At 42.1% G+C, this 22,507-nt stretch overlaps 1 pseudogene; it reads left to right on the top strand.

Moving 5' to 3' along the window:
• The first annotated feature begins 17,872 nt into the window (after nucleotides 1-17,872).
• Nucleotides 17,873-18,612, top strand: LOC101029930 (golgin subfamily A member 7 pseudogene; annotated as a pseudogene).
• Nucleotides 18,613-22,507: the final 3,895 nt, after the last annotated feature.

Genomic DNA, 22,507 nt, shown 5'->3' with positions numbered 1-22,507 from the left:
TTTTTACATTTGATACATGGTATACATAAGCCAAACTGAGACTAAGTCCTCTAGTGCAGGTACGCTGGCTTTCCGAGTAGCCTGTTCCTGAGAGCTGCATGCGTCTGCCCCCGATGGAGGACTCAGAGCAGCAGACACGTGCCTGGGCCATGTCAGACACAGATTGGCCAGAAACCCTCCCGCTGAGCCTCGCAGAAAGCAGTGAGACTGGGGCCACCACATTTGCTCCTTCCCCATGGGATCGGCTGTGAACCGATCATGTTTATGAGAAACTGGCAAAGCAGAATGTGACATCCTAGGAAGTAATGACCATGAAAAACTTCTCTACCCATCTTAAAAACAATGTAAGAAGGCATGGACTTCTGGATGCCCATCTACTGGGTGGAAACACATTCCGTAGTTGTCTTGAAAGGTCAGTTCTGATATGGAAGCACCCATTTTGTGCTGTGGGCACTCAGATAGGTGCTGGGTGTACAGAATGGAGTAAGACTCAGACCTGCCCTCAGAAGCAAAGTAGATGACACATAGAGTGTGATGTATGTGTAATAAATGTTTCACACAAGCAAGGCCTGTCAGCTAAAGAACTTTGAAAATTTGGGTTACTATTTCTTGTGGTTATAATTTAAAGTGAAAACATAATCCAATACGAGACATATATTTTGTTAAATAAGTCTGATTCAGTTGGGCACTATTTATTTACAAATGTTTTGCTCAATAGATTGCTCAAATCAGGTTTTAAGAGTCAATCTTGTCAGTCTGCTTAGAAATAACAGAAGAAGACTGGGTGCGGTGGTTCACACCTGTAATCCAAGAACTTTGGGAGGCCAAGGCAGGCGGATCATGAGGTTAGGAGTTCAAGACCAGCCTGACCAACGTGGTGAAACCCCATCTCTACTAAAAATACCAAAAAATTAGCCAGGCATGGTGGCACATGCCTGTAATTCCAGCTACTCAGGAGGCTGAGGCAGGAGACTTGCTTGAACGCAGGAGGCAGAGGTTGCAGTGAGCCAAGATCACACTGCTGTACTCCTGCCTGGCCAACAGAGCAAGACTCCATCTCAAAAAAAGAAAAAAAGAAGAAGAAAAAGAAAAGAAAGAAATAACCAAAGAAAATGGAATTGGCATTGAAATCTAGGAAAATTATTCTATGATTTTAAAAGCAGTTTTTAACCTCCTAAGTATCAAGTGTAGAAAATCTTCATGGAATTCACAAAGTAATTTGGAAATTAGGTTCAAACATACTCTTTTTTCTTGTGAAAAAATGGTAGCATTTTAAACAAAATAGAAGGTTGCAAGGGAAATGTTTACCTATTTTAAAAGAGCAAATTTGCTGGGTGCGATGGCTCATGCCTGTAATCCCAGCACTCTGGGAGACCGAGGCGGGCGGATCTTGAGGTCAGGAGATCGAGACCATTCTGGCCATGGTGAAACCCTGTCTCTGCTAAAATACAAAAAATTAGCCAGGCTTGGTGGCGCATGCTTGTAGTCCCAGCTACTCAGGAGGCTGAGGCAGGGTAATCACTTGAATCCAGGAGACGGAGATTGCAATGAGCCGAGATCATGCCACTGTACTCCAGAGCAAGACTCCGTCTCAAAAAAAAAAAAGCAAACTATTTCCAAATACCATAGAATAACTTACATAAAATATAACTGTATTGTAAGTAGAAGCTAGCACTGGTTTTATTCATTTAGTGACTATATTCATTTTATCTAAATCAGTGGAAGTTTACTGTCATTATTAGTCTGTATATATTAAAATATGCTGTCATTACTGTACTTGTAAAATAGTATGTCACTGTTTTTGTGTTCACTCTTAAAAATGTAACCTATATTAATTAATGTGAACATTTGCTTGGTATCTCTTTGGAATAAATTAGTATTGTATCTTTCTGGTCCTGGCATACTTTAAGGGGTTAACTGAAGAGAATTTAATAACGAGGTGATTTGCAGAGGTATGGACAGGGTTAAGGGAACCAACAGGGGGTGGTGAAGCACCCCCAGAGACTAGCAATCAGGGGAAGCTGTTACTGCCCCCAAGGCCCAGGTAGAGGAGGGAGCACACTGACCCCTCTCCCTTACCCCCTGCTCTCTTGCGAGGCCTCCCCTTGATCCTAATCTTAACCCAAAACTCAGTGGTGAATTCGTCCATAAAGATCAGCTTCCTTGAACATGGAGAATGGATCTGGGAGAACAAATGCATGAGGAAAAAAAACACGGCACCATTTCTGCCAAAGACATTTGGCAGAAGGGAAGAGGAGAAATTTAAAGCGAGATGACTGGTACTTCTCAGGGTTGAAAATCAAAAAATTTTTTGTACATTATATCTAGATTCATAGTCAATGAAAATTGTTTTCACTAAACAAGGATTTTTGTTAACACAGAATTTTTATAAGTTAACGCACAAGCTTTTTTCAAGGAATAGACTTAGTTCAAAAAAACACTTAAATTTTACTAATACAAAAATGTTTTTTAGCCAGGCACAGTGGCTCACACCTATAATGCCAACACTTAGGGAGGCTGAGGCTGAAGGATCATTTCAGGCCAGGAGCTTGAGACCAGCCTGCGCAACATAGTGAGACCCAGTCTCAATTAAAAAATTAAAAAATAATCTGGCATGGTGGCATGCCTGTGGTCCCACCCACTCAGAAGGCTGAGGTAAGAGGATCATCTGAGGCCTGAGGCTGCAGTGAGCCATGATCACACCACTGCACTCCAGCCTGGCCAACAAAGTGAGATTATGTCTCCAAAAAAAAAAAAAAAATGTTTTTTCCATCAAGCCAAAAATAGCATTTTTAAGGAAATGGAATGCTTGGCTATTGAATATACACTTGGAAAATTTTAGGTTATACTTCTGAATTTAAGAAACTAAACTGTTGGCACGTCTTTGAGGAAGCTGAGCTACAGAAAAAAGTGGAAAAAGTTAAGCAGCATTGATGGCCGAGCTATTTACGTTTCTGGGGCCTGGACCATCCACTAGTAGCTTGTCTTCAGCCAGGTGCTGTTGTGAACATTAACAGGGAAAACAAACAGGTCATCAGTGGTAATTTCTGGCATAAATGCCATGTTGTGTGGCTATGCCTTTCAAAATTACTGGACCAAATGTGCGTGGAGAGTAATTGACCATAGGATAAACCTAATTGTGTTTTGTGAAGGAGGTGTGGTTAAGTGAGCTGCAATGTGAGCAGAGAGGAGAAATTCTCCAATGCAGTTATTCTTAGAGTTCCCGAAACTCAGATCTGCAAGGTCAGAACTCTCTTAAAACACCAAGATATTATTTGCCTTTTTTGGTCTGATGCTCTCACAAGTGGACAGATGAGTTTTCCAAAAGCTACACAACATGTGAAATGCAACAGACTGAATGCAGAAGCAGAGATGAGAATCTGCGTGTCTCCTGTGACACCAGTCATTAAAGAGAGTGCACAAATGAAAACAATGCAACTCTTCAGAGTCCTTAAATTGTTGTTTTGGGGAAAAAATTACAAAAAAAAAGTATTTATTTTAACATGTAGGTTTATTGTCATTTTTAGCTGAAATAAAGGTTTTCAAAAGTTCTCCATTTTAATATCTAATATGGAAAATATCAGTAGATAAAATCATTGGCAGCAGGGTGCTGTGGCTCAAACCTGTAATACCGACACTTTGGGAGACCAAGGCAGTTGGATCACAAGGTCAAGAGTTCAAGACCAGCCTGAGCAACATGAGTAAATCCCATCTGTACCAAAAATGTTTTAAAACTTAGCTGGGTGTGGTGGTGCACATCTGTAATCCCAGCTACTCGGGAAACTGAGATACGAGAATCACTTGAGCCTGGGAGGCAGGGGTTACAATGAGCCAAGATGGCACCACTGTACTCCAGCCTGGGTAACAGAGCAAGACTCTGTCTCAATAAAACAAAAAGAAAAAAAAAATCAGTGATGTGCTGCTAAATGGGATCTACACACACACACACACACACACACACACACACACACGCACGCACACAAACACACACACACACACACAGCCTGATCGGTAGCATTTGCCAGTTTTCATGGTGTGAATACTTTTTCCTTTGCCAGTTTTAAACTCCCAACAGTTTTAACAGTTGGCTTGAAAAAAATTCCTGAATACTGAATTCTTGTGAGCAGGTACAAGTTGACTCCAGTACACCAATGGATGCAACCCACATAAACAAAGGCTCTTTGCTGGTTTTCAGTAATTTTAAGTATAGTAAGATGTTCTGAGCAAAAGAAGTTTGAAAACCACTGCCCTTATCCAAGATTTCCCAACTTTATTGACTTGAAGAAAACAGAGAAACTCGTAATGATTACAAAAGCACAAAAGCAAACAGGGGCAAAGAATTAGCTTACAGCTGCAGGAATGCACTACTCTGGGTTTCTGGCTGTTTCAGAGCTGAGGTGTTCCAATTTGTGAAGTAGAAACTGATTCAACAGCAGGGTGTAGTGGCTTCACACCTATTATCCCGACACTTTGGGAGACTAAGACGGATGGCTTGAGCCCAAGAGTTTGAGACCAGCCTTGCCAACATGAAAAAATCCCGTCTCTACAAAAAACACAAAAATTAGCCACACATGATGGCGCATACCTGTAGTTTCAGCTAGTTGGGAGGCTGAGACGGAAGGATGGCTTAAGCCTGGGAGCCAGAGGTTGCAATGAGCCAAGATAGCGCCACTACATTCCAGCCTGGGTGACAGAGTAAGACCCTGTCTGGAGACGAGAAGAGAGGAAGGAATGGGAGGGGAGGGGAAAAGAGAAGAGAAAGAGAAATGAAACTGATCAAGTCATCAGGTATGGTGAGGTCCACAGATCAGGAAGCTCTGTGTGAAGTCTGATTTTCAGCCAGCTGTCGTGTAAAGGAGAAGGAGAGGCTCTTGCTAAGCGAAGTTTCAGACCAGAACACCAAAAGACAAAGCAGAACAGCAGTGGCATCCCTGTAAAGTGAAACTCAAGCTCTGAGTTTCTTGTCCTCATGGGGACTGTTGATTGCATGCTAGTTTCTGAAAACACACAAAAAACCAAAGGTCAGATTCAATAGCATCTCAGAATTCAGATAACAGCATGTATGGTTTCAACCCAGCAGACAGTGTGTTTATTACTTCAGGAAATGATTCACAAACTGTAAGCAAATTAGCTTTGAAAGCTGCATCTGGCCTAGTGCAGTGGCCCGCGCCTGTATTCCCAGCACTTTGGGAAGCAGAGGCAGCAGATAACCTGAGGACAGGAGTTCCAGACCATCCTGGCCAACGTGGTGAAACCCCCATCTCTACTAAAGATACAAAAATTAGCCAGGCATGGTGGTGCATACCTGTAGTCTCAGTTACTCAGGAGACTGAGGCAGGAGAATTGCTTGAACCTGGGAGTCGGAGGTTGCAGTGAGCCAAGATTGCGCCATTCCACTCCAGCCTGGGCAACAAGAGTGAGACTCAGTCTCAGAAAAAACAAAAACAAAACAAAAAAAAACACCTCAGATTTAGAATTTTAGCAGCTGTACCTTGTTTGTAACAAGTTTTAGAAAGGAAATCAGTTCTCAACTCTGGCTGCCCGTAGAATCACTGGAGAGCGTCTAAACAATTACATTGCTAGTCTCTAGGTGTGGCGCTTGGACACTGACATTGTTTTCAAGCTCCTCAGAAGATTCTAATGTGTCAACCAGGGTTGATACTAAGAAAAGAAAAAAATCCCTCAGCAGTCTGAGCCATGTAAGGTGTGCAGAATTTATCAGGCCCAGAGAGGCAGGAGTAAGGGACTTCAGTCTCGCCCCCGGCACATACCCTCTGCCCACTCACTGCCCCCCATGCCTGAGGGCAATTGTTTTAAAGTCATTTTGTTCTTGGTGGACTGGCAGCTTATGCCTGTAATTCCAACACTTTGGGAGGCTGAGGTGGGAGAATAACTTGAGGTTAGAAATTTGAAACCAGCCTGGTCAACATGGTGAAACTCCAACTCTCCTAAAAATACAAAAATTAGCCAGGCATGGTGGCACACTTATGTAGTCCCAGCTACTTGGGAGGCTGAGGCAGGAGAACATCTGAACCTAGGAGGCCAGGAGGTGGAGGTTGCAGTGAGTCAAGATGGTGCCACTCCAGCCTGGGCAATGGAGAGAGATTCCATCAAAAAAAAAAAAAAAAAGCCGTTTGGTTCCTGCCTTCCCTGTTATCTTCATGTTCCTGGAATCTGTAATACAAAGAACAACAGATGTGTAGCAAATCAACAGTTTATGGGTTTTTTAAATTTTTTTTTTATTTTTTGAGACTGTGTTTTGCTCTTGTTACCCAGGCTGGAATGCAATGGCGCGATCTCGTCTCACCGCAACCTCCGCCTCCCGGGTTCAAGCAATTCTCCTGGCCTCAGCCTCCTGAGTAGCTGGGATTACAGGCATGTGCCACCATGCCCAGCTAATGTTTTGTATTTTTAGTAGAGACGGGGTTTCACCATGTTGACCAGGATGGTCTCGATCTCTCGACCTCGTGATCCACCCGCCTCGGCCTCCCAAAGTGCTGGGATTACAGGTGTAAGCCACCGCGCCCAGCCTAGTTTATGTTATTTTAATGTAAATTTTGATAAACAACTTAGGAACTGCCCCTTTTCCTTTTTTTTTTTTTTTTTTTTTTTTTTTTCTGAGACAGACTCTTGCTCTGTTGCCAGGCGCCAGGCTGGAATACTGTGGCGCAAGCTCAGCTCACTGCAACCTCTGCCTCCTGGGTTCAAGCAATGCTCCTGCCTCAGCCTCCCAAGTAGCTGGGACTATAGGCACACCCCACCACGCCCAGCTAATTTTTGCATTTTTAGTAGAGACGGGGTTTCACCATGTTGGCCAGGATGGTCTCCATCTCTTGATCTCGTGATCCACCTGCCTCAGCCTCCCAAAGTGCTGGGATTACAGGCATGAGCCACTGCGCCCAGCCGTTCCTTTTCCTTAATAAACATCCACATGTAACGGCTGCTAATCAGATTCTATATTCAAGACAACTTTAATATACACTAGGTTGCAATCCTCAAGTTTGGCCCAATAAACTCTCTACTTATGTTAGTTTTGCCTCATCTTCCTTTTAGATCAACAATACCACATGTTCTCACTTACAAGTGAAAGCTAAACGTTGCATACACATGAACACAAAGATGGGAACAACAGATACCAGGGCCTACTTGAGAATAAAGGATGAGAAGGAGAGGACCAAAAACCACCTATTGAGTACTGTGCTTATCACTCAGGTGATGAAATAATCTGTACACTAAACCACCAAGACACGCAATTTACTTATATAACAAACCTGCACATGTACCCCTGAACCTAAAGTAAAAGTTTTTTAAAAAGGAAATTAAAAAGTGCTTCTTGGCCAGGTGCGGGGGCTCACACCTGTAATCCCAGCACTTTGGGAGGTGAAGGTGGGAGGATCTCTTGTTGCCAGGAGTTTGAGATCAGCCTGGGCAACACAGAAAGACCCCGTCTCTTAAAAAAAAAAAAAAAGTATAAATTAACTGGGTGTGGTCAGGCATGGTGGCTTATACCTGTAAATCCCAGCACTTTGGGAGGCCGAGGCTAGTAGATCATCTCTACTAAAAATACAAAAATTAGCTAGGCACATGCCTGTAGTCCCATCTACTCGGGAGGCTGAGGCAGGAGAATTGCTTGAGACTGGGAGGCAGAGGTTGTGGTGAGCTGAGATCATGCCGCTGCACTCCAGCCTGGGCAACAGTGTGAGACTCCATCTCAAAAAAAAAAAAAAAAAAATTTCGCTAGGTATGGTGCATATGCCTGTAGTCCCAGCTACTCAGGAGGCTAAGGCAGGAAGATCCTTTGAGCCTACAAGTTCAAAGTAACAGTGAGCTGTGATCTGCTTCTCAAATTTAACATGCATACACATTACCAGACTCTGCTGCAATTGGTCTGAGGCTGGATCTGCCAGTATAACAACTTCCCAGGTAAAGTTGAAGTTGCTCCTTTCAGACTATACTTGGAATAGCAGGGCCCTCAGAGATAGGACTGAGGCAAAATTTGGCTAGATTGCAGGTCCAGGGATCCAGAAAATCAATTCTCATATCCTTAAAATCATTTTCTGAGACAATTTTTTTTATTCTGAGAAAATTGGGACAATTTTAAATGTAGTGGTAGCATAAATTCTTAATCAAAATTTGTAGTAGGTGATATCTATCATGCTGTATGCTTCCTCTCCTCTTTCTCTCTTCTTTGGTTCTTTTCAGGGAAAAAGATAGCTTAAATGGCTCTAATCTCATACATAAAACCATTTCATAAGACACTGGAGGTTTCAAGTGGCAACTTCTGTTTTTTAAAGATAGTGCCCAGCAGATAGCAGCAGCGCCTGGTTACCAAAAACAGCTGTGGATATTTTTCCTGTCTCCGGGTCTGGCTGAAAAGTGGTGACCTCAGGGAAATACTAGGGTGCTGGTTAGCCTTCAGGAGCTTCCGTCTTGATGGAGCTGGAATGAGAAAACCCAAGGCAAATGAGTCAGCCCGGGAATGATCAGAGGAGCCATGACTCCACTGTGCCTGGGGAAAACCAAAGACTTTGTTAGTCAACTCTGCGAACACATTTGCAGAGCTCATTCAGTAAACCTGGAGTAAATTCTTCATTATAGAAGCCCTCTTACAAGTAGATTAAAAAAAAAAGAAAGAAAGAAAACTAAATGATTAAAGAAAAACTATAATTTGTTAGCTAATATGTAGAAGAAAATGTTACAACTCAGCAATAATCAATGTTGCAACTCAGCTGCAATTTAAAACAGGATAAGACAGGGCTTCTGTCCAATTAGCAATGATCTTTTTCTATGATGGCTAAAAGAGGTCCCTAATAAATATTATAGCAGGAATGAAGGAAATAGAGAAAATAATATAAATACCAGAAAGGGTAGGATAATGTCGGTGGATAAACTTTAGGAAAGCGATTTGACAAAATGTCATCATTCTTAAATGTTCATAACCTTTGATCCAGTTACATGACTTCTGCAAATCTATCAAGAAATCATTATAAATAACATCAAAAAAAGTAATAGACTTCTAGTTGTTAATAGCAGCTTTATTTGTATATTAGCAGAAGACAAAAACTCTCTAGCTGTATAATTTTAAAGGACTTCTCCAGAGACTATTATACCCTTTAACAATGAGATGTTTTAAGCGTATGTAACAGCACAGAGCAATACTTATCATGTTTAATTTTTTAAGAAATAAAATGCAATGATGTACATGCAGTATGAAACCAACAAGGTGGGGAGAAATAGATTCAAGTCAAGGCAAAAACAAATGGGAAATATACCAAGATGTTTAAACTTGTGTTTGGCAATTGGGGCAATTTTTTTCCCTCTAAAGTATTTTTTACTTCTCTCTTTCCTATGTACTGCCTCCCTAGCAAAAAAGCAACCCATATTAAAACAAAAGTCAAATAATCCTAAAAAACAAACAAACAATTCTTTCTGACCATCTCCTAGCCACAATTAATATTTCATGCCTCAATATATTATTCAAGCAGGAAATGAAAATGTTAGAAAATTGGCTGGGTGCGGTGGCTCATGCCTGTAATCCCAACACTTTGGGAGGCTGAGGCGGGCAGATCATGAGGTCAAGAGATGGAGACCACCCTGGCCAACATGGTGAAACCCTGTCTCTACTAAAAATATAAAAATTAGCTGGGTGTGGTGGCGTGCACCTGTAGTCCCAGCTACTTAGAAGGCTGAGGCAGGAAAATCACTTGAACCCAGGAGGCAGAGGCTGCAGTGAGCCAAGATTGTGCCATTGCACTCCAGCCTGGGCAACAAGAACAAAACTCCGTCTCAAAAAAAGAAAAGAAATCATATATTTGACATCTTCAAGATTCTCCCAGAATATCTTGTGGAACTCTGAAATTCTCAAAAACATAAAAATATCTTTATCCATGGCCTGGCACAGTATCTCACATGTGTAATCCCAGCTATGTAGGAGGCGGCAGCATGAGAATCGCTTGAACCCTGGAGGTGGAGGTTGCAGTGACCCCAGCCTGGATGGCAGAGCAAGACTGACTCCAAAAAAAAAAAAAAATTTAATTAGCTATATTCTGAAACCAGAAATGTTTCTACCAGAACATTCAGTAGAGCATTCTGTCAACATAACCATAGCAAGACCTTTTACTCTGATAGTCTTTACACTTAAGCCAAAAGGGCTATTCATTTATTTTCTTCTGGAATTCATATATTCTCATCAAGCAGCAAATATTATTCTCACAAAACAAAACAAAAACTTTGATTTTATTGCATAGTTATGTTTGTCCTCTTAATCTTGAAATTACTGAATGTGCATAACCCACATTCTATTATTTTTAAAATCTGATAAATTATCCCATAAGCTCTTTTTAAAACATACTGGAGCTTTATTTTTTTAATTTCTGCATTCTTTGGTCCACATTGTTGGATTCATTTGCTTACAATTATTAAATTAAATGATCTCTCCTACAGGGCGAGACTGAGGCTGGTACCCACAGGCTTGCTGCTTCCATATGATGAAGGCAGCTTCAGCAGTTGATTGAACCAGTCAGCAGTGACTACATTGAGTGCTTTTGGAAATGGAGTCCACAAAAATCTTTTGAGCTGCTTGTTAAAATGCAGATTTTTGGTCTCCATCCCCAACCTACAACCAGAATGTCTGGGATAAGACCTGGACCATCTGCATTTTTAACAAGCACTAGGGGTGGTTCTTATGCACACCAAACTTTGAGAACCATGGATCTAGTTTTTAGAAGAAATCTCTAACCACTAGGGTTAGAAATCTCTAACCATTATTTTTTTATCAGCAAGAGGAAAACCACAGTTTATTTGTTAAAATGCTAAAGTTTTTCAGAATTGACCTGTATATTGTCATGTCTCTTAGTAAAGTTATTAGTGTTCTCTAGCTATAACCCCCTAGATACTGACCCTAAATATCTGACTATATCCACTGAAGATTTGCCTTACAATTGTCTCTATCATTTACTCTGCCTTGTCCTTCCTCTCCTCTAGAAATACAAGTCAATGTTCTGTATTCATGTAGGATTTTTATTGTATTTTTAATAGATATCACTCATATGGTTCAAATTTCCAAAGAACAAAAGGATATACAGTGAAAATCCCCCATTCCATTTCTGTCATCTCCTGGAGGGCAACCACAGTTAACAGCTTCTTGAGTATGGCGTTAAATCTATTTAAAAAAACAATCTGGAAACTCATTACTTTTTGTAGGAAAGCTAAAGGAGGGTATACAATAAGCTGATTTTTTTTTTCTTTTTTGGTTTTTGGTTTTTTGAGATGGAGTCTTGCTCTGTCACCCAGGCTGAAGTAGAGTGGCATGATCTCAGCTCACTGCAACCTCTGCCTCCCAGGCTTAAGCAATTCTCCCGCCTAAGCCTCCCGAGTAGATGGGATTACAGGCATGCATCACCATGCCTGGATAATTTTTGTATTTTTACGAATACAAAACTCCTGACTGCAAGTGATCCACCCGCCTCAGCCTCCCAAAGTGCTGGGATTACAGGCGTGAGCCACCACACCACCAATAAGCCATTTTATTTTTTAATGGTATCTCTGAGTTTTAAAAACTCCTTTTGATGTAAAGCCCTCTGTTAAATATTTGCTGCATAACAAACTACACAAAACCCCAGAGGCATGTAACAACAAGCATTTATTACTAATGCTCTGGGATAGACAGCTAGGTAGTCCTGCTGATGTATCTGGGGATCAATTGGCTGATTTAGGGAGACCTGGACTGGGATGGCTAGGGTGACTTACTGGGTTCCATATGTCTCTCATCTTCAAGTACGCTAATCCTGGCACATTCCCATGGCAATGGCCGAGGTGTTAGAAATAAGAGAAAGCATGTGTAAGACTGGGCTTGGCATGCTCTCACCACAGTCACATTCTACTGACCAAAGCAAGACACAGGCCATCCCAGTTTTAAGGCAATGGAAAAATAGACATTGCCTCTTTAATGAAAGGAATTTCAGCGTCACATGACAAAGCCATGGCTACAGGGAGTGATGAAGAATGAGGCTATCACCAAAATCTGTATGTAATGATTGAAAATTCATTACAATCATAATTTTTGACTTAACTGTTCAAGTGTTGTAATTTTATAAAACCGTCCATGTTTTCTGAAGATTTTTCAGTTGTATATATATATATAAATATACATTGGGATAAAGTCTCACTCTGTTGCCCAAGCTGGAGTGTGGTGGCATGATCCCAGCTAACTACAACCTCTGCCTTCCAGGTTCAAGTGATTCTCATGCCTCAGTCTCCCAAGTAGCAAGGCTCCTGCCACCCTGCCCAGCTAATTTTTGTATTTTTAGTAGAGATGAGGTTTTGCCATGTTGGCCAGACTGGTCTCGAACTCCTGATCTCAAGCAATCCACCCACCTCGGCCTCCCAAAGTGGTGGGATTACAGGTGTGAGCCACCGCACCCAGCCATATACTTATTTATTTTATTTTATTTTATTGACACGGAGTTTCGCTCTTGTTGCTCAGGCTGGAGTGCAATGGCATGATCTTGGCTCACCACAACCGCTGTCTCCCAGGTTCAAGTGACCCTCTGCCTTAGCCTCCCGAGTAACTGGGATTACAGGCATGAGCCACCATGCCTGGCTAATTTTGTATTTTTAATAGAGACAGGGTTTCTCCATTTTGGTCAGGCTGGTCTCGAACTCCCAACCTCAGCTGATCCTCCCTGCCTCAGCCTCCCAAAGTGCTGGAATTACAGGCGTGAGCCACCATGCCTGGCATGCATATGTGTGTGTGTGTGTGCATATATATATATATATATATATGCCAAAAGAAAAATTGTGAAAACATCTCAAAGACCTGGGACCTATACTCAGTTAGTCAGAACATACCTTTCCACTGTCATACGTGAAATGAGAAAAAGAGGCCAAGCCTGGTGGCTCAGGTCTATAATTCCAGCACTTTGGGAGGCTAAGGCCAGAGGATTGCTTGAGCTCAGGAGTTTGAGGCCAGCCTGGACAACACAGTGAGACCTTGTCTCTAATTTTATACAAAAATAAGTTTAAAAAAAAAAAAAAAGAAAGAAAGAAAAAGATGGGTAATGACTCTGGGAGAATACTTGAGGAAACATGAAATAGAATGTTTCAAGTTGTACCAAAGAAAAGTTCCATTTTAACTGAAAATTTTACCTCCTCCAGCAGGGGTGCTGATGTACTAACAAGCCACTTTCAGAAAATCAGTGCGATCAAGTACAGTTTTCATTCTTTTATGTCAACATATATTTTGAGATTATTTTTAGTATTCTATACTGATTTAAATCTTTGCCTTTTTAAAATCAGAATGGTCATGCTTACAAAGTGACCCTTATGAAAGGTTTATGAAACAAATGTCAAGGGTGATTTGGGTTTCTGCTTTCCATTTAACTTAATTTAAATTGCTATTTGCTTATTTTAAGAAATAAACTTTGTTTCTTAAGATAACACTGCCTCTGATGCTATCAGTAGCCTCATCCTGATATTTAAAAAATAACCTTTTAACTAGAATTTTCAAATACCTTAATATGCATGTGGAATCACTTAGACTTCGAGCATTTCTTGACCCATTCACATTTAGTCCTATTGATTGGTAAGCAGTAACTGGAAAATGCAGCATTTCTCTCTGATAGAAAGTGAGAAGTAAGACTTGGCGGCACTCAATGATCAGGCCATAGTTCAATGAGTCTTTGCATGCAGTTAAGCTGGAATCTGTTTTAGAGGTTTGAATCTGAGATTTGGGCATATCCTGGCTGATATGGTTTGAGTTTGTCCCCCTCAAAACATGATCCCCAATGTGGCTGTGTTGAGAGGTGGGTGTGTTGGGAGGTGTGTGGGTCATAGGGGTGGATCCCTTATGAATGACTTGGTGCCATTCTCCTGGTAGTGAATTCTCGCTCTCCAGACTAGTTCCATGGGAACGTTCCTTCAAGAGTGGGTTGTTACTGTTAAAAAGTTTAGCCCAAAGTTGCCTCCTTACATGTTTTAAGTTGGCCTTAAAGGTTTCTTCATACATAACAAACTGTAACCTTACTGAATGCATACACACACTATAACCTACTCTTGGGCCAGACACTAAGTTTTGGCCAATGGAAGGAAGTTAGCTGTTCAAACCATGTTCAAATAAGTCAAACACCGAGCTGTGGTCAATCCAGCTATTTCTGTACCTCACTTCTGTTTTCTCTGTCAGTTTCCTCTTTCTGTGAATAAATCTTCCACCAGGCAGCTGTGCTGGAGCCTCTTTGAACCTGTGCTTCAGGGACTGCCCGACTGGCAAATCCCAAATCTCTCTTTGCTCAGTGTAACTCTTTCAATGTAATTTGTTTAGGGTTTCTTCTTCAATCATTATAAAGCCATCACACTGGCCGGGCATGGTGGTTTACGCCTGTAATCCCAGTACTTTGGGAAGCTGAGGTGAGCGAATCACATGAGGTCAGGAGACCAGCCTGGCCAACATGGAGAATCCCGTCTCTACTAAAAAAAAAAAAAAAAAAAATTAGCCAGTCATGGTGGCACATGCCTTTAATTCCGGCTACTTGGAAGGCTGAGGCAGGGGAATCGCTTGAACCTGAGAGGTGGTGATTGCAGTGAGCTGAGATTGTTCCAGTGCACTCCAGTGTGGGTGACAGAGCAAGACTCCACCTCAAAAATAAACAAATAAATAAAAGTAAAAAGGGAGAGAGACCCAAGATGGCTGATCACTAGCAGCTCGAGACTGTAGCTCCCAGTGAAAATGCAAAGAACGAGAGGACGCCACATCTTCACATGAATTCTTGTTGCTCACGCACCAGGAGATTCCCAGCGGAGGAGCCCCACGGGTTGCCAGCGCGACTCTTGTGACCGGCAAGGCGGTTTTGCCGGTGCCTCGGAGTGTCGGTTCTTGGTGCAGAGACAGAAAAGCACCATCAATCTTGAAGCCGCTGATTTAGTTGGCGGCGCAGTGGGTTGCTCAGATTTCGGCGCTGAGAATCAATAAGTTGGACGTCCACTCAGAAACCCAATTACAAAGACGGTAATTATAAAGACCAGAGATGGATAAATCTACAACGAAGGGAAGAAAGCAGCCAAAAAAGGCTGAGAATACCCAAGATCAGAATGCCTCTCCCTCAGCAGGGGATCACAGTTCCTCATCAGCAACAAAACAAGGCTTGATGGAGAACGAGTGTGTTCCAATTACAGAAGCAGGCTTCAAAATGTGGATAATAAGAAACTTCTGTGAATTAAAAGAACTTGTTCTAACCCAATCCAAAGAAACTAAGAACTTTGAAAAAAGGTTTGATGAAATGTTAACAAGAATACACAATTTAGAGAGGAAAATAAGTGAATTGATGGAGCTGAAAAACACAATACGAGAACTACGTGAAGTATGCACAAGTTTTAACAGCCGAATTGATCAAGCAGAAGAAAGGATATCAGAGGTCGAAGACCAACTCAATGAAATAAAATGAGAAGACAAAATTAGAGAAAAAAGGATAAAAAGGAACGAGCCAAGTCTCCAAGAAATATGGGACTATGTGAAAAGACCTAATCTACGCTTGATAGGTGTACCTGAATGTGACGAAGAGAATGAATCCAAACTGGAAAATACGCTTCAGGACATTATTCAGGAAAATTTTCCCAACCTAGTAAGGCAGGATAATATTCAACTCCAGGTAATACAGAGAACACCACAGAGATATTCTTTAAGAAGAGCAACTCCAAGGCACATAATCGTCAGATTCATCAGGGTTGAAATGAAGGAGAAAATACTAAGGGCAGCCAGAGAGAAAGGTCAGGTTACCCACAAAGGGAAGCCTATCAGACTTACAGCAGATCTCTCAGCAGAAACCCTACAAGCCAGAAGAGAGTGGGGCCAATATTCAACATCCTTAAAGAAAAGAACTTTCAACCAAGAATTTCACATCCAGCCAAACTAAGCTTCATAAGTGAAGGAAAAATAAAGTTTTTTTGTGAACAAGCAAGCATTCAGAGATTTCATCACCACCAGGCCTGCTTTACAAGAGCTTCTGAAAGAAACACTACACATAGAAAGGAACAAACAGGATCAGCCTTTCTAAAAAATACCAAAAAGTAAAGAGCATCAATATAATGAAGAATTTACATCAACTAATGGGCAAAATAGCCAGCTAATATTAAATGGCAGTATTAAACTCTCATATATCATTATTAATTCTAAATTTAAATTGACTAAATCCCCCAATCCAAAGACAGACAGGCAATTTGGGTAAAAAACTAAAACCCATCAGTATGTTGCATCCAGACCCATCTTACATTCAAGGATACACAAAGACTCAAAACAAGGGATGGAGAAAGATTTACCAACCAAACAGAGAGCTAAAATAAATAAATAAAAAGCAGAAGTTACAGTTTTTCCCTCTGATAAAATAGTCTTTAAAGTAACAAAAATCAAAAGCAAAGAAGGACATTATATAATGATAAAAGGATCAATGCAACAACAAGAAGAGCTGAAGATCCTAAATATATACGCACCCAATACAGGAATACCCAGATATACAAGACTAATAAAGAGACTTAGACTCCCACACAATAATAGTGGGAGACTTCAACATTAATATTAAGCAGATCAATGAGACAGAAAATTAGCAACGATATCCAGGACTTGAACTCAGATCTGGAACAAGTAAACGTAATTAACATTTATAGATCTCTCCACTTTAAATACACAAAATATACACTCTTATCAGTACCACATCATATCAACTTAGAAGTTTAAACGAAATGTTGGTTGGCTCCTTGTTTGTTATTCCCTTCCCTCATTTTCTTTTATGTCTCCATTATTAAGGACAATTATAGGCATACCCATATCGAGACTGCATTCTAGCCGGGGCAATAAAGCAATACCCCCATTCTCTCTCCCTCTTCCTCTTTCTCTTTCTTCCTCTTCTTTTCTTTTTCTTACTATTCTTTTTTTCTTTCTCAAAAAAAAAAAAAAAAAAAAAGGAAAAAATAAAGCCATGATGCCCTCGGGTTTTCCCCTCTTCTCATGTGTGTGCTTCCCCTTTGATCTTCTCCACCATGTTATGATACAGCCCTCCCCAGAAGCCAGAATGGATGTCAGCACTATGCTGCTTAAACTTCCCAGCTGGCAGAACCGGGAGCTAAATAAACGTTTTCCTTTTTTTTTTTTTTTTTTGAGTTGGAGTCTCGATTTGTCACCGAGGCTGAAGTGTGCAGTGGCGCGATCTCGGCTCGCTGCAACATCTGCCTCCAGAGTTCAAGTTATTCTCCTGCCTCACCCTCCCGAGTAGCTGGGACTACAGGCACCCGCCACCACGCTCAGCTAATTTCTGTATTTTTAGTAGAGATGGGGTTTCATCATACTGGCCAGGCTGGTCTCAGACTCCTGACCTTGTGATCTCCCCACCTTGGCCTCCCAAAGTGCTGGGATTACAGGCGTGAGCCACCGCGCCCAGCCTAAATAAAAATTTTCTTTATAAATTACCCAGTCTCAGGTATTCCGTTATGGTGACACAGGCTATAGACTAAGACACTAGCCTCAACGGAACAAGTATTGCCTTCGCAAATTGCTGCCCACTGACATCAGCACTCTCCATAATCTGAGATCTAGAAGAGCATTGTACAACATTATCTATGCAACACAGTGCTGTAGAAATTCACCGCCTCCCCTGGGGTTTATGTTTCCCTGGCCGAACCAGGTTGTGGGGGACGCGGGGCCTAGGACAGGCGGCAGCTCAGGCCCGCGGTGACAGTGAAGGGGAGCGGGGCGGAGGAGGCCTGGGGCTGCTTTGGGCGGCGGGTGGGGGCAAGGGGCTGGCGGGCCGGACTCCCGGGTCCCGGCCCGGGCTTTGAACCGCGGTTGGTGTTTCCCCGATCCCGCAGCGCCGCCCGCCCAGACCTCACCATGAGGCCGCAGCAGGTGCCAGTGTCGGGAAAAGTGTTCATTCAGCGAGACTACAGCAGTGACACACACTGTCAGTTCCAGACCAAGTTCCCCGCGGAGCTGGAGAACCGGATTGATAGGCAGCCGTTTGAAGAAACAGTTCGAACTCTAAATAACCTTTATGCAGAAGCAGAGAAGCTTGGCGGCCAATCACGTCTTGAAGGTTGTTTGGCTTGTTTAACAGCGTATACCATCTTCCTATGCATGGAAACTCTTTAAGAGAAGGTTCTGAAGAAAGTCTCCAAATACATTCAAGAGCAGAATGAGAAGATATATGCTCCACAAGGCCTCCTCCTGACGGACCCCATTGAGCGAGGACTGGGAGTTATTGAAATTACCATTTATGAAGACAGAGACAGAGCAGTGGAAGATAAACCATAGAATTAAAGATCCCACTTCCAGCCGGGCCCCTCATGTATCCGCTGGCCTACCGCAGAGTGTCCCTACCTCCTCTCCAGAGCATCATTCCTTTCTATCTGCTGCCAGAGCCATGGTGCCATTTACTCCAAGGACTCACTTTCTACACTTCCACACCTGGAATGACTTCTTGTCGCTCAGCATCCACTTTGTGTCTCCAAATTGTGTAGGACTCTGTAATCTTTTGATTAGTTCCTGAGAAAACGCAATGAAGCATTTCACTTTTTTATTCAGAGCCATTTAATAAAACACAAAGTTGGTTAAAAAAAAAAAAATTCACCTCCTCCCCTTCGCCCTTCTTCTTTATGTTTGTCACTGGTACCCACAGGCATAGTTCGTAGGAACTGGTGGCCCTCTGAGCTCAGCCAGAAGTCAGAGGGATTTTCAAATGGAAGGATACCCTGACATGGATGTGAAGCAACTGGAACTCTTTTTTTTTTTTTTTTTAGATGGAATCTTGCTCTGACATCCAGGCTGGAGTGCAGTGGCATGATTTTGGTTCACTGCAACCTCTGCTTCCCAGGATCAAGCGATTCTCCTGCTTCAGTCTCCCAAATAACTGGGATAACGGTGCGGGCCACCATGCCTGGCTAATTTTTGTATTTTCAGTAGAGATGGGGTTTCATCATGTAGGCCAGGCTGGTCTCGAACTCCTGACTTTAAGTGATCTATGTGCCTCAGCCTTCCGAAGTACTGGGATTAGAGGCACGGGCCACTGTGCCCGGCCTGGAACTCTTATATGCTGGTATGAATGTAAAATGACACAATCTCTTTGGCATAAAGTTAAACATACACCTATCTCATGACCTTACAATTCTACTCCTAGGTATTTTCTCAGGAAAGATGAAACCATATTCTACACAAAGACTTACACAATGATGTTTACAATACCTTTAATTCATAACAGCCAAAAACTGTAAACTACCCAAATGTCTCAGTCGATGAATGGATAAACAAATTCTGATGAATCTGAACAATGGAATGCTGCTCAGTGGTAAAAAGGAATGAACTACTGATATCCTCATCGACATGTAGGAATCTCAAACTTATTACATTTGGGTGACAGAAGCCAGATACAAACAATTCCCATTTTCATGGAAATCTAGAAAATGTAAACTAATTACAGGTTGCCTAGAGGTGGGGTGAAGGACAGAACTCACTTGACTGCAAAAGGTCAACAAGGGATGACAGAAATGTTCCGGGTGTTTGCTGTTCGTTTTCTGTTTTTTGAGACAGGGTCTTGCTTTGTTGCCTAGGCTGGAGTGCAGTGGCGCTATCATGGCTCATTGCAGTCCCAACCTCCTAGGTTCAAGCAATCCTCCCACCACAGCCTCCCAAGTAGCTGGGCCTACAGGTACATGTCACCTTGCCTGGCTAATTTTTTTTTTTTTTGGGAGAGAAGGGTCTCATCATGTTGCCCAGGCTGGTCTTAGCCTCAAGCTACCCTCCTGCTTCAGCTTCCCAAAGTGCTGGAATTACAGGCATGAACCACTGTGCCCAGCCAAAATGTTATATATTTTTATTGTGGTGGTATATATACATTTTTCAAAATTCATTGAATTTACAATGGATGCAGTTTTTTGTACATAAATTTTATCCCAATAAAATGGAAGTTTTTAACAAAAAAGATGCAACATCACCAATCATGAGGGAATTGCAAATCAAAATCATAGTGAGCTATCACTTCACACCCATTAAGATAGCTATTGTTTAAAAACGACGACAATAAAGAACACATGTTGACAAGGATGTGGAGAAATTGGAACCTTTGCCATGTCTGGTGGGCATATAAAGTATTGCAGCTACTATAGAAGACAGTATGACAGTTCCTCAAAAAATTAAATATAGAATCACCATGTGATCCAGCAATTCCACTCCTAAGTATGCATCCAAAATAACTGAAAGTGGAAACTCAAACAGATAGTTGTACATTCATGTTTCTTAGAGACTGATTCACAATAGCTAAAGGGTAGAAACATCCCAAATGTCTAACAGTGAGTGAATGGCTCAACAAAATGTGGTATACACACACACACAGTGAAATATAATTTGGCTACACACAAAAAAATACACTTTTGAGAACTGCTACAAGATGGATGAATCTTGAATATGTATGCCAAGTGAAGTAAACCAGATGCAAAAGAATCAATATTGCAAGTTTCACTTATATGAGGTACCCGGAGTAGTCAAATTCATAGAGATAAAGAAAAAAAAAGGCAGGCGGGGGGGGGGCTGTGGGACGTGAGAAGGGGTAGTTATTGTTTAATGAGTATGGAGTTTTAGCTGAGAAATGTGAAAAAGTTCTGGAGATGGATGGTGGAAATGATTATACAGCCCTGTGAATGTTCTTAATGTCCATGACTTCACCTTTAAAATGCGAAAATTTATGTTTTGTCTATTTAACACAGTAGAAAGAGAGAAAGATAGAAAAAGAAAGAAAAGAGAAAAAGAAGGAAAGAAAGGAAGGAAGGAAAGAAAGATGGAGAGAAGAAAGGAAGGAAGGAATCCCCTAATCAACTATGCCTGTCTTGGGACAGAACCGGACAAATAGACAAATGACTTTCAGACTCCACGACCCCTGCCAAGACCCCACTCTGACTCTGACTCTGTCAATCAACAAACATCTTGTTTTAGGAAGTGGAAACAATTGATTCTGCCAGGTACACGCGACATGGGAGAGGCTTAGCGAAAAGGCGTCTGGGTGAGGAGCTGGATCTGCAGACAGATCCGTGGAGAAAGGCACAGCACAAGCCAAGCTTCCACAGTGGGGCTGTGTGACGGTCACTTCAGCAGCCTGCTGTCGGGGGAACAAAGTACATGTGGTGAGCAAGGTCAGGAGGTACAGCTGGAAGTTTAGGGTAGGGCCAGACAGAGGGCGCTTGAAGGCCACACTTAGGTTTGTTTGGGTTTTATCCCATGGGCAGCAGTGAACCTTTCAACGATGTCAAGGTGGTTATTGACTTGTAGTGTGAGTTTCAGAAAGATGGCAGAGGAGAGATGGGCTGGAGAGGGCCAACCAGGAGGCAGGGTCCAGGAGAGGGTGAGCTTTCGGAGGTCTCTTCTATTCCACAGATGCCCCCAACAAATCTGATTTGTAGTTCCTGGTTTATCCCAGTCATCCACAGGTCCTCTCAAACATCTTACACTCATATTCCTTTTTGAGAAACATTGAAATCTCTCACCGTTTTAACATCTCATACATTTCAAAGTAAATTATCTTTGATTTAAAACAAATCAAAGCAATTTCTAATGAGAATGTTTTTCCAACTATACTTGTTGGAAAATACAGTATTTTTCAGCTATACCATTCCTTTCTCCTCCCTCATTCCAATTTCTACTCATTTGGGAATCATTGTTCTTTTTTTCTTTTAATTTATTTTATTGCATTTTAGGTTTTGGGGTACATGTGAAGAACATGCAAGATTGTTGCATAGGTACACACGTGGCAGTGTGATTTGCTGCCTTCCTCCCCATCAGGGAATCATTGTTCTACAGCAAATCTAAGAAGTGTTATACATGAGTTCACCTGGGATATGAGGCTCACTTTAAACAAGTCTGATTTTATAAGCACTTGGGCTCTCAAAGATGCTACAGGCCCTGGCAAGCCCCATGCTGGGAATGACTTCCCTTCACTTCATTCTGGTTGTGTGAGTTACCTGCAAGAGCAGCATTGCTGCCAACCTGAGTTCAGTTGGCTTTAAAGACTGCCTTTGTCAGCCAGACGCTGTGGCTCATGCCTGTGATCCCAGCACTTTGGGAGGCTGAGTCTGGTAAATCATGAGGTCAGGAGTTCAAGACCAGCCTGGCCAATATGGTGAAACCCCATCACTACTAAAAATACAAAAATTAGCCAGGTATGGTGGCATGCACCTGTAATCCCAGCAACTCGGGAGGCTGAGGCAAGAGAATCGCTTGAACCCGGGAGGCAGAGTTTGGCAGAGTTTGCAGTGAGCCGAGATTGCGCCACTGCACTCCAGCCTGGGAGACAGAGTAAAACTCTGTCTCAAAAAAAAAAAAAAAAGATTGCCTTAGTCCTCATACCATTGTTTCCCTGATGTGCCAGGCTGAAAGGGTCACCTGGGGTGTGTGTAGAGCACAAAGGTTCCCAGGCCCTTCTCTGGAGATGCTGATTCTGTAGTCTGCAGCTGGCATCTCGAATCTCTATGTTGAGCAAGTGCT

Source organism: Saimiri boliviensis, chromosome 1, assembly GCF_048565385.1.
Source record: "Saimiri boliviensis isolate mSaiBol1 chromosome 1, mSaiBol1.pri, whole genome shotgun sequence".
Taxonomy (NCBI): Eukaryota; Metazoa; Chordata; class Mammalia; order Primates; family Cebidae; genus Saimiri; species Saimiri boliviensis.
Note: the sequence above shows the minus strand (reverse complement) of the source record. Positions and strands in the feature narration are given on the sequence as shown.